The sequence below is a fragment of the Pyrgilauda ruficollis genome, unplaced genomic scaffold (genome assembly GCF_017590135.1).
Source record: "Pyrgilauda ruficollis isolate IOZ18807 unplaced genomic scaffold, ASM1759013v1 scaffold999, whole genome shotgun sequence".
Classification (NCBI taxonomy): domain Eukaryota; kingdom Metazoa; phylum Chordata; class Aves; order Passeriformes; family Passeridae; genus Pyrgilauda; species Pyrgilauda ruficollis.
In genome coordinates this window covers 1-11,012 of record NW_024532143.1, presented here as the reverse complement: position 1 = coordinate 11,012, position 11,012 = coordinate 1, and the positions used below count along the sequence as shown (strand labels likewise).

The following is an 11,012-nucleotide window of genomic DNA, read 5'->3' as shown; positions in this document are numbered from 1 at the left end:
GCAGGAGGAGGAGGAGAAGAGGCTTAGTGCTCACCTGATTCCTGGGGAGAAGGAGGTGAGAGAAGTGGATGAGAGAGCAGAGACTTGGGCTGCCTTTTATAGCCGTCCTGGCCTGCCTCAGGCCCTCAGGCACCTTAGTGGAAGCCATAATTTTCTGACCAGCTCATGTCAGAGGTGCACCATCCCAGTTAATGGTAGGGGCTGTGTCCTGCTTTCCTGCACTGCAGCCTCTATTTTCTGGCTTCTGCCCTGTGCCTTCCTATCTGAAGACTCCTTCTAAGGCCAGCCGGAGAGGTCCAAGAATTTCCGGGATTTCAGAAACCAGAATGCTGGAATCATGGTCTGGTGGCATTCCATGCAGGCACATGACATGAAGCTGTGTCATTCCTGTGGGTCTCTTTGTGGCAAAGCACTCAGGGCATCACTCTCATTCTTCCTGTATCCCTGCCCGTCTCTCCCGTATCCCTTTGTGACATCCCATGAGTTTTCACGTGCAGCCTGTTTCCGCGGCCCGTCTTGGGAATGGACAGGGGACCTAAGGTATTCTTTGTGGTCTTGCTTGGCCTTCATTACGTCTCCCTTTGGTCAGCAGTCCATGCCCGCTTGTGCAGCTTGTTCCTGCTCTTGCCCTGGGCTGGACTACGAGCTGTGCTCTGTGGCCCTTGGCTGGATGGCTGGTGCCCAGCAAGCTGCCCTGTCAATCCCCTTTCTCAGGCAGTAAGACAAGATAAAACCAAACAGAGAACAGCATTATGCTTGATAAATGCCAGCTTGCTAAAGCAAAAGGGGAAGGTTATGCATGCACAAGTACACTGGGAAAGAAATTGAATTAATGGCCTCCTTCCCTCAGGCAGTTATGGCTGGCAATATCCCAGGAAGCAGGGCTTCCAGGAGCTGAGGATGGGCCCGGGCAGGGTCACCAGCACAGCAGGCGGCTGAATGACAACGTGGGAGCTCTGGATCTGCCTGACAGAGGACTCAGTGCAGCTGCTGGCCAGCGGGCAGGGGCCGCTGGGCTGGCAGCAAGGCTCGCAGGGCCGGCACTGCTGGCACTTCTCAGAGCAGGACATGTCTCGAGCCTGGCGCTGCACCTGGCACAGAGGGCAGGGAGGAAGCAGAGCACACGCACACCTGAGACACGGCCCGCAAGGCACCCCCAGCAGGACAAGGCCCCTGCTGCCTGCCGAGCTCCAGGCTGGGCAGGCCCCACCTGGGGATCCTTTGCCTGAGCCCAGCACGGTCCTTCCCAGCTCAGCCAGGCCCAGCTGGGCTCCTGCCTAACCTGGATGCAAATCAGCACCTCAGCCCAGCCTCAGCCTCTGGCCACAACACACGCTCTGCCCTCTGCCCACAGCACCCCGCAGCAGAACACCCCCAGAAGAACAAGGAGCAGGAAGAAGGGCCAGAAAGGCCAAGGCCTTCTTGGAGAGGGTGGAGGAGAAAGAAGCTTCCAACTCACCTGGTTGCCAAGGAGAAGGAGGTGACAGAAGTGGTTGAGAGAGCCACCAGTTAGGCTGCCTTTTATCCTGGCCCCACAGTGCCTCAGGGTCCTCACTTTGTGCTGCACAAGTGACGATATTCCTGCATGATCCCAAATGAATGGAAAGACCTCTGGGAATGGTATGGCATGAGTTGGATTTTCCCTCTACAATGACTTTGCATTTCCTGCCTTACCTCATTACCATTCCCTCACGGACACTTCTTCTGAGTGCTGCTATGCAAGGTTCCATGCTTCCTGGGGGCAAGGATGTGTCAGTCCCCACATCTCTCAAGGACAATCCCAAACCCCGGCCATCCCTCTGATGCCCAGGCAGCCTCAGCTGTTTCCCAGGGTCCTTGTTCCTGCCTCATGGAGAAAGTTTATGTGGCAGGGTTCTGGTGGCTCTGTGGGCATGGGGGAGTCCTGTGGCCACAGTGGCCTTTGCCCCATAGTCCAGGAGCTCTGGGAAATTGATGCTGTCCAAGAGAATGAGTCACATGGAGAAAAATATTGGGCCATGTCTGGGAGGTGGGGGCTGGAAGATGGGAGAGTTTCTCCTCTCCAACACACAGAAGGGGAAAGAGTGGCAGCCTCCAACATGGTGGCAGGATGGTTTTGGTTTTGGTTCTGTCCTAAGGCTCGGTTGACCCTGTGAAAGCATTCAGGTCTGCCTGTGTGCTAAGAAGCTGAGCAGAAGGCTAAGATGAGAGAGGTGTTGGAAGAGAGGAGGTGGTGGACTATCCCCAGGCACTGCTCTTTCCCATTCCCACTCCTGTGACCATTTGCCATCATCTTCTCCTGATTCACTCTTTTGGGGAAGGCAGGGATGTGTTTGGGAGCTCCAATAGAAAAGGCACAAAGTAATGGCCAGCAGAGAGTGTCCACCCACGGCTTCCTCCACCTTTTGCCCTCAGCTGCCTGGAAGAGTTCCCACACAAAGAAGGAAAAAGCAGAAGGCCAGCTTTGGATGCAAAACAACTTTATTGAGTCTAAGGAAGAAAAGGAGGTAGCTCAGAGAAGACACTAGAAGTAGCCGATAGGGCACAGTGGGGGTGTCCATTTGCCTGGCCTACAGAGGGATGGAGGGAGGCAAACAGGTCCCACTAGGCTGGTATTGGGTGGGGCAGACAGGAAGGGAAGGGACGAAAAAAGAGTGCAAGAAAATAGTAGTAAATCAAGGGCACAAATGCATTGTTCCAAAGATCCATCTCCAGTGCTGTTCCACGTTCTGAGGTTGTGGAGGTTCCTGTCCAAGGATGTTGCCAGCTGATTTAGCAGGGGGGACAACATCTGCTGCCGTAGCAGCTGGTGATGCAGGAGATGTCAAAGCCCCCAGAGCTGATGGGCACTCCACCACAGCTGAGGATGTTGCCAACAGCAGCAGAGGTGGAGGATCCCACGGCGGTGTTCTGTGGGGAGGAGCTGAGGATGGGGCCAGGCAGGGTCACCAGCACAGCAGGAGGCTCAATGACAACGTGGGAGCTCTGGCACTGCCTGACACAGCACTCATTGCAGCTGCTGGCCAGCGGGCAGGGGCCGCAGGGCTGGCAGCAAGGGTCGCAGGGCTTGCAGCAGGACATGGCTGGGGCTCACAGGTGCATCTGGCACAGACGGCAGGGAGAAGCACAGAGTGAGGACACATGAGGAGCAGCACTGCACCCAAACCCCCTGCAGCCAAGGCACCTCCTGGCCCACATTGCACTGCCCAGCTCAAAGCCCAGGAGCCACCTCAGCCCAGTCCCTGCCTCTCTCTCTCTGCACAAGACCTTCTCTCCCCTGCCCTCTCCCAGCACAAGCAGCTCCCAGCCCTGACCTCCAACAACACCTCTAACCTGGGACCTCCAGCCAGGCAAGAGCTGCTCTTGAAGCAGTAGCGGGCGGAGGAGGTGAAGGGGCTTCGCACTCACCTGATTCCTGGGGAGAAGGAGGTGAGAGAAGTGGATGAGAGAGCAGAGACTGTGGCTGCCTTTTATAGCAGTCCTGGCCTGCCTCAGGCCCTCAGGCACCTTAGTGGAAGCCATAATTTTCTGACCAGCTCATGTCAATTGTGCTCCCTGCTAGTTAATGATAGGGGCTGTATCCTGTTTCCTGAATTGGTGCATTTCCATTTCCTGGCTTCTGCCCTTTGCGGTCCTATCTGAGGTTTTCTGTTAGGGCCAGGAGGAGAGGTCCAAGATTTTCCAGGATATTAACATTTCCCAGTAAGCAGAATGCTCGGATCATGGTCGGTGGCATTCCATGCAGGCACATGTCGCATCTTGATTTCTCCCTACTTGGTCTGCCGACTTGGTCAACAGTCCATGCCTGTTTCTGCACCTCATTCCTGCTCTGCCCATGTGTTGTGTTTTTCTAGTTTCCAGGTGCCACAGTAAGAATGCTTCTCCCAGAAAAGTGCTTCCCTACCTCCCTAGTTCCCTTCTCAACCTACATGCTGGCATTTCTCACCACTGAGAAATATTCTTTCCTGACAGTCCTTGGTTGTTATTACCCACTGTGTTGGGTTGACCCTGGCTGGATGTCCAGTTCTCTATAGCCACGCTATCACACCAACTTCTGAAGTGGACCGGGAAGAAAAAATAAGGCACAAAAAAACTTGAGGCTTGAGATAAGGCAGATGGTTGAAGTAACACTTTCATAATACTTTGCTCTTGAAATTTTTCTTCACACTGTGATGGATCCTCTCCCTTTGTATAATAGTTGGAAGATTTAGAACCTGAGGTAGAAGGAATGGGCTCTGAAACTTTAAAGAGTCCAGTGTCTCCCACCATGTCTGGCTTTGTCAGCTCCAGCCCAAAAGGGTCTCAGCGCTGCCCAACACTGAGCATATTTGTCACACTGTTGATGCCTCTGTGAAAGCAGATTTCATTAGAAATTGTTTGGGTTGGGACCAAGGGTTAAAAGCAGAAAAATTAGGAGGATGATTGTATGTTTGCTGAAGTGACTTTGCAGCTGGGAATGCCCAGGCCTGGAGCGTGTCAGTGTGGAAAACGCTAAAAAAGCATGGCTAGCACTGTTTTATCCTGTGTTTGGAGAAATAGAACCTCTGTGTGGAGACAATGCCAGTGTTTGGAGAGACTTGGAGGCACTCTCACGGACATACTTGAGCTTCCTTTTTTGGGAGAGAGAAGATCAAATCTCCAAGATCACAAAAATCACAGGGAGATGACAGCACTCATGTAAAGAGGAGCCCTGCTAGCAAAGACTGAACCAAAGGGGAAAAATATTCCCACTTGTGTATCTCCACCCAAGCATTCCCTTGGCCTGCTCTGTGGAGAGAGGCAAGGAAATAAATTTGCTCTTTCCCTTTCCACCATGGTTTTGTGGTTGTTCCATTTACCTGACTGCATCAACTCAAAATCTTGTTTTGGAAGGGAACCTAAGCAACATTTTTTTTCATTTACAACACCCCACCCACCCCACAAAATATGGACAAGAATGGCAACAACAAAATCAAGTGGCTCAAAATCCTCAGACACCTTGCCTTAACATTTCCAGGAATGAGAAGAAACTTCTCTGGGCAACTGGATCCAGTGTGTCATCACCCTCACTGTCAGGGTATCTTTGTCAGCTCCAAGGGAAAAAGGAAAATCCACAGCAGTGAGTCCCACTCTGTTTTTCACTTCTCTCCTGAGGTAACTGGATGAGTTCTCAGAGATAAATGAGAAAAACGAGGCCTGCAGTGGATGCAGAAAGAACTTTATTGAGTCTAGAGAAGAAAAGATGGTGATTCTCAAAGACAGCATAAGGGGCAGCCACTAAGATGCAGTGGGGATGTTGGTCTAACCAGCCTGCATGATGAAGGAGGAAAAGGGTGAGAGGGCAAACAGTCCCACTAGCCAGGCAATGGATGGTGGTGACAGGAAAGGAAGAGAAGAGGAGACAGCACAAGACGGAAGTAATAGCGAAAACGTCTAAATTCCATGTTCCAGCATTTTGTCCTCATTCCATCACCAAGTTCTAAGGCCTTGGAGATTCTTGCCTGAGGACGTTGGCAGTAGCGTTGAGAGAGCCACCAGTTAGGCTGCCTTTTATCCTGGCCCCACAGTGCCTCAGGGTCCTCACTTTGTGCTGCACAAGTGACGATATTCCTGCATGATCCCAAATGAATGGAAAGACCTCTGGGAATGGTATGGCGTGAGTTGGATTTTCCCTCTACAATGACTTTGCATTTCCTGCCTTACCTCATTACCATTCCCTCATGGACACTTCTTCTGAGTGCTGGTATGAGAGAATCAAGATTTCCTAGGGGCAAGGATGTACCACACTTGTCAATAGACATGAAATAAGTGCAGAAGGGATCACAAGGAGGCAGGTGATGCCAAGATGGGGCAGTTTTTTGGATTTTTTATATTCCTGATGACTGCAAGGGCCCCTCCTTTCCCAGCCCTCCAGTCCCTGGCTCATCACCCTTAGCCTCCCTTGACTATGATCCTTGTCCTTCTTTCAAAACCTCTTTGGATTCCTTCTCTGCCTGCACCATCCCCGAGTCACCTGTTGCACTGTTGCCTGAACCACAGTGTGTATGAGTATCTGCACATCCATATGCTTTTACACTTGTGTGAACACACCCCTGAGTGCTGCAGTTCTACATTGGGAGTGTTCTGCACAGGGAAGACCACTTGTCTGCCACCACACTCTGGGGATTTCCATTTATGCATTGCTGCACTGTGAGTGATGTCTAGAGACAACAATATCCTGGATCAGAGCAAGGAAAGTAGAAGTGTTGGTCAGTGCTTCCTACTCCAAATTTTGACTGCAGTCCAGAGTCTCAGGGGCCACCAAGGTGGTGTCGGTGCTCGGCTTGGGACACTGGGCTTCCCTGGAGGCTCTGGGAGTCCTGGGGAATAATGGCTACTCATTAGTGATTGGCAGCCCAGTTTCAGAGCTTGCTCCTTTGTCTGTATGAGCAGGAGGTTTGGGGATTAGAGCAGGATGAAGCTGAATGCCAGGATCTTGATTCTTTGAGTCCCTACTGAAGGGAAGATGGGGTGAGCATATTCAATCAAGGGAGTCTGGAGACAACTCTCTTCATTGCTGGTACTCAGCAGAGTGGCGTTTGGCCTCTGTGGAACAGGGGTTGGAGCTTTCCATGACCACATCTTCTTCTTCAGAGCACCTCTCCTCCTGGAGGAACTGAAGGGCCATGCCTGGTCTCTGCTCCATGGGGAGAGTCAGTTGGTCTCTGCATGGGATGGGGAAAGAAGGCCATTACCAGCACCTTTCTCTACTTCTTTAGAAAGGGGTCAGAGTCTTTTGCCTAAGGAAGTGTCTGTCACACTGTCTGTAAAGGTGAGCCAGCCTTGCCTCAGGAATGTGTAAATCCCCAAAGTGACAGATCTCCATCCATTCCCAAGTCAGCCTGCAGAGAGATGCCTGGCTCAGTAGGTGTCCCACCACAGCTTTTGCTCTTTAGCAGCTCTCACCCAGCATTCTCTCCTTTTCCAAATCACCTCTGATTAAATGTCTCCATTATGGAGGGAATTGGATTTGTTTGGCCAACCACTACTGTCTACCACTATCTGTAAGATTTAGTGCAGACTATATCAATCTCTGACACTACCTGGAAGGAGGTAGTGTGGAGATTGGTGTAGGCTTCTTCCCCTAAGAAACCAAAGTTCTTGACTGTCCCTATGCCTCCCAGAACATCTATCCTACATCTCAGAGCAAGGCAATATCTGTACCCTGATCCCTCCAATTCCATCCGCACATTTGTTGTAAGGTCTTGGCCCCCACCTCAACAGACTGAGTGGCAGCATTGGACTGGACAGGAAGAAACTGTGTCCCAGCCCAGTGGAAGGTCTAGGAGATAAGGGCTGATGTTTATGTCTCAAACACAGAGAGCTGGATGCCCCTGGGGCCAGCCAAGGCTTCTGGGTGTGTTTGGTCTGGCAGAGATGCAGTTCATGTTCCCCACAGCAGCCCTGGCAGGGCTGTGCTGTGCACTGGGTGTTACAAAGGTGCTGGCAACACTCCAGTCCTTTGGCTCCTGCTGAGCACTGTTCACACAGCACCAGCACTCTCTCCAACATTCCCTTCCCCATCAGGAGCTGGGGGGTGGCAAGATCCAGGGACTGGACAAAACTCAGACAGTTGACCCAAACTGACTAAAAGGGATATTCTGTGCCATGTGACATGAATACAGACACAACAGCTAAGGAAAGGAGACACAAGGGCTGGCATTTGTAATTTGCAATGTTTACCTTCAAGTAACACCTCTACATGTGCTCAAGCTCTGCTTCCTGGGAAGGGGCCAGATAGAACTTTCTGATTGGAAGTAGAGCATAAGAAGTGGGGTTTTTTTCCAGTTTACTACTGTATGCACACTATTTTGATTATGTTTTAGCAAACAATCAAACTGTAATATTCTAGTTGTTTTCCTTCTTATTTTCCTATTCCTGTTCACCTCAGAATGGAGAATCACAGAGTGGCTGCAGGGCACTGGCTGTTCGGCCAAGGCCAAGCCAGCACAGCTGGTAATAACAACCAAGGATTGTCGGTAAGAACATGTGGTGAGACAGACCAGCATGAGGCTGGAGAAAGGGCCCTAGGGAGGTAGGGCAGCACGTTTCTGGGAGAATTGTCCTTGCTGTGGCACCTACACAACACAGGGGAAGAGCAGGAATGAGCTGGAGAAACGGGCATGGACTGTTGACCAATTATGCTGACCCAGTAGGAAGGAATCAAGGTGCAACACGTGCCTGCATGGAATGTCACCAGACCATGATTCCAGCATTCTGCCTACTCTGACATGTTTATATCCCGGAAATTCTTGGACCTCTCCTCCCAGCCATAGAAGGAGTCTTCAGATAGGAACGCTCAGGGCAGAAGCCAGAAAATAGAGGTTGCAGTGCAGGAAACCAGGACACAGCCCCTACCATTAACTGGGATGGTGCACATTTGACACGAGCTGGTCAGAAAATTATGGCTTCCACTAAGGGGCCTGAGGGCCTGAGGCAGGCCAGGACTGCTATAAAAGGCAGCCCAAGTCTCTGCTCTCTCATCCACTTCTCTCACCTCCTCCTCCTCAGGAATCAGGTGAGTGCGAAGCCTCTTCTCCTGCTGCTGCTGCTTCAAGAGCAGCTCTTGCCTGGCTGGAGGTCTCAGCTCAGAGGGGCTGTCGGAGCCCAGGGCTGGCAGCTGCTAGTGCTGGGAGAGGGCAGGGGAGAGAGAAGGTCTTGTGCAGAGAGAGAGAGGCTGGGACTGGGCTGAGGTGGCTCCTGGGCTTTGAGCTGGGCAGTGCAATGTGGGCCAGGAGGTGCCTTGGCTGCAGGGGGTTTGGGTGCAGTGCTGCTTCTCATGTGTCCTCACTCTGTGCTTCTCCCTGCCCTCTGTGCCAGGTGCACCTGTGAGCCCCAGCCATGTCCTGCTGCAAGCCCTGCGACCCTTGCTGCCAGCCCTGCGGCCCCTGCCCGCTGGCCAGCAGCTGCAATGAGTGCTGTGTCAGGCAGTGCCAGAGCTCCCACGTTGTCATTCAGCCGCCTGCTGTGCTGGTGACCCTGCCCGGCCCCATCCTCAGCTCCTCCCCACAGAACACCGCCGTGGGATCCTCCACCTCTGCTGCTGTTGGCAACATCCTCAGCTGTGGCGGAGTGCCCATCAGCTCTGGGGGCTTTGACATCTCCTGCATCACCAACTGCTATGGCAGCAGATGTTGTCCCCCCTGCTAAATCAGCTGGCTACATCCTTAAGGAAGAATCTCCAAGACCTCAGAACATGGTGCTGGAATGAAAATGGAGTTTTTGGAACATCACATTTATGCTTTTAGCTTACTGTTTCCTTCTACCACTCTCTTCCCTTCCTCTTCCCTTCTGTTATAGTCAGCACTTAATGCCAGCCTAATGGGACCTGTTTTCCTCCCACCCTCCCTCTGCAGGTCAGACAGACAGACACTCTCATTGTATCTTAGTGGCTGCCCCTGCTGCCCTCTGTGAATTTCCACCTTTTCTTCCTTAGACTCAATAAAGTTGTTTTGCATCCAAACATGGCCCTCAGTTTTGTTCTTCCTTCTGTGGGGACTCTTTCATTGAGCTCAGGCAAAAGTTGGAGGAAGACGGGGGGGGACACTAGGAAGTGGATTTTTCTTTGTGTCCTTTCCGTTGGAGCTGACAAGCACATCCCTGGCTACTCCACAGAAAGGACCATCAGGTAGAGGATGGCAGGGAATGGAAAACATCAAGGGCTGGGGTAGCCGACAACCTTCTCCCTTCCAACACAACCTTCACACTTAATGTTTGGCACAGCTTCAGTCATGACAGATAGAGGTGAAGGGTTCCATGCTTAACACTGGTATCAGCCATACAAAATAACTGATTTGGAACATCTTTTCCATGGGGTCCTTTTCATCCAGGAACCGCCAAACTTTCTCCAATGTCACAAAATGCAACCAAGTGGAGATTTTTTTACCATCCACTCTTTAGATTGTCCACTACCATTTTCCAAATACTAGACCAAAAATATTACTATACTGATTCAAACACAAACTATTATCAATTGATCAAATCAAGTCAGATATCAAATTCCAGAATACCAAGTAACCCACGCCCAGCACCAGAAGATCACATATCTAACACAGGCAGGGTTGCCAAAGGAAGGCCTTATTATTAAATGGCATTTTACTTGCATCCCATACTGGTCCAAGGGTCTGTGGTCTTCTCCAGGAAAGTCTAGGTGCTTGTCAGAGATCCTTCAGATCCACAGGAATTCAGATAGAGTGTCCTGTCTGAGTGGCCAAAATTGATTCTCAAATCAGCCAGACAATTTTTAATTTAGCTTTGAGTATTAGAAAGTTTTAGTATTAGAATTACTTGAAAAAAGAAATTCCTCAGTGCTGTGGGGGTCACTAGGGGATCCATGCTTTAACTGAGTGCACTTGGGGCATCCTTCCTCAAATTCAGTGCACTGAGTATCAGCTAAAGAGAGTTTGTATCATACACACTAATTAAATATTCATTAGCTAACCCCAAACATTTGACTTTATTTTATATAGGTGCCATACTCATTGGCTGTCCTTCTATGCTTCTTTGGGGTCTGTCCTCAAGTCTGATGTCCCTTTCAGGTAGCTGGCACTCAAGTGCAACTCTTGAGTAAGCCAAATATCATGGTTTAGCAGAACTTCTGCTTTCTCAGCTTTCCAGAGCTGAGCTAGCATCCTGCTTGCCGTTTGCAAGACTTCTGTTTGCCTAAGTCACATCCTTAAGGTATTTCTCCAAGCCTGTGCTGTTCTGGGATACTGTTATTTTCAGAATGTAATGCTGTTCTTTTTGACTGTCCTTTTCAACATCCCTACATCCACCACACAGACATGGTCAAAATCTTTTCCCCACACGCGTCATTCTCTTTGACAGAAACATCTTCCCACAGCACCTGGCTCAAGACAAAGGCCACTGTGGCCACAAAACTCCCCCAGGCCCACGGGGCCATCACAATCCTGTAATGTCAAAGCTGACCACTGAGGCAGGAAAAAGGATCCTGGAAAACAGTTGAGGGCCCCAAGCGGCCTGGAGGTGGCATCAGAGGGATGGCCGGGGTTTGG

At 51.0% G+C, this 11,012-nt stretch overlaps 1 pseudogene; it reads right to left on the bottom strand.

The window, feature by feature from the left end:
• Window positions 1-2,751: 2,751 nt before the first annotated feature.
• Window positions 2,752-3,520, bottom strand: LOC121365734 (annotated as a pseudogene).
• Window positions 3,521-11,012: the final 7,492 nt, after the last annotated feature.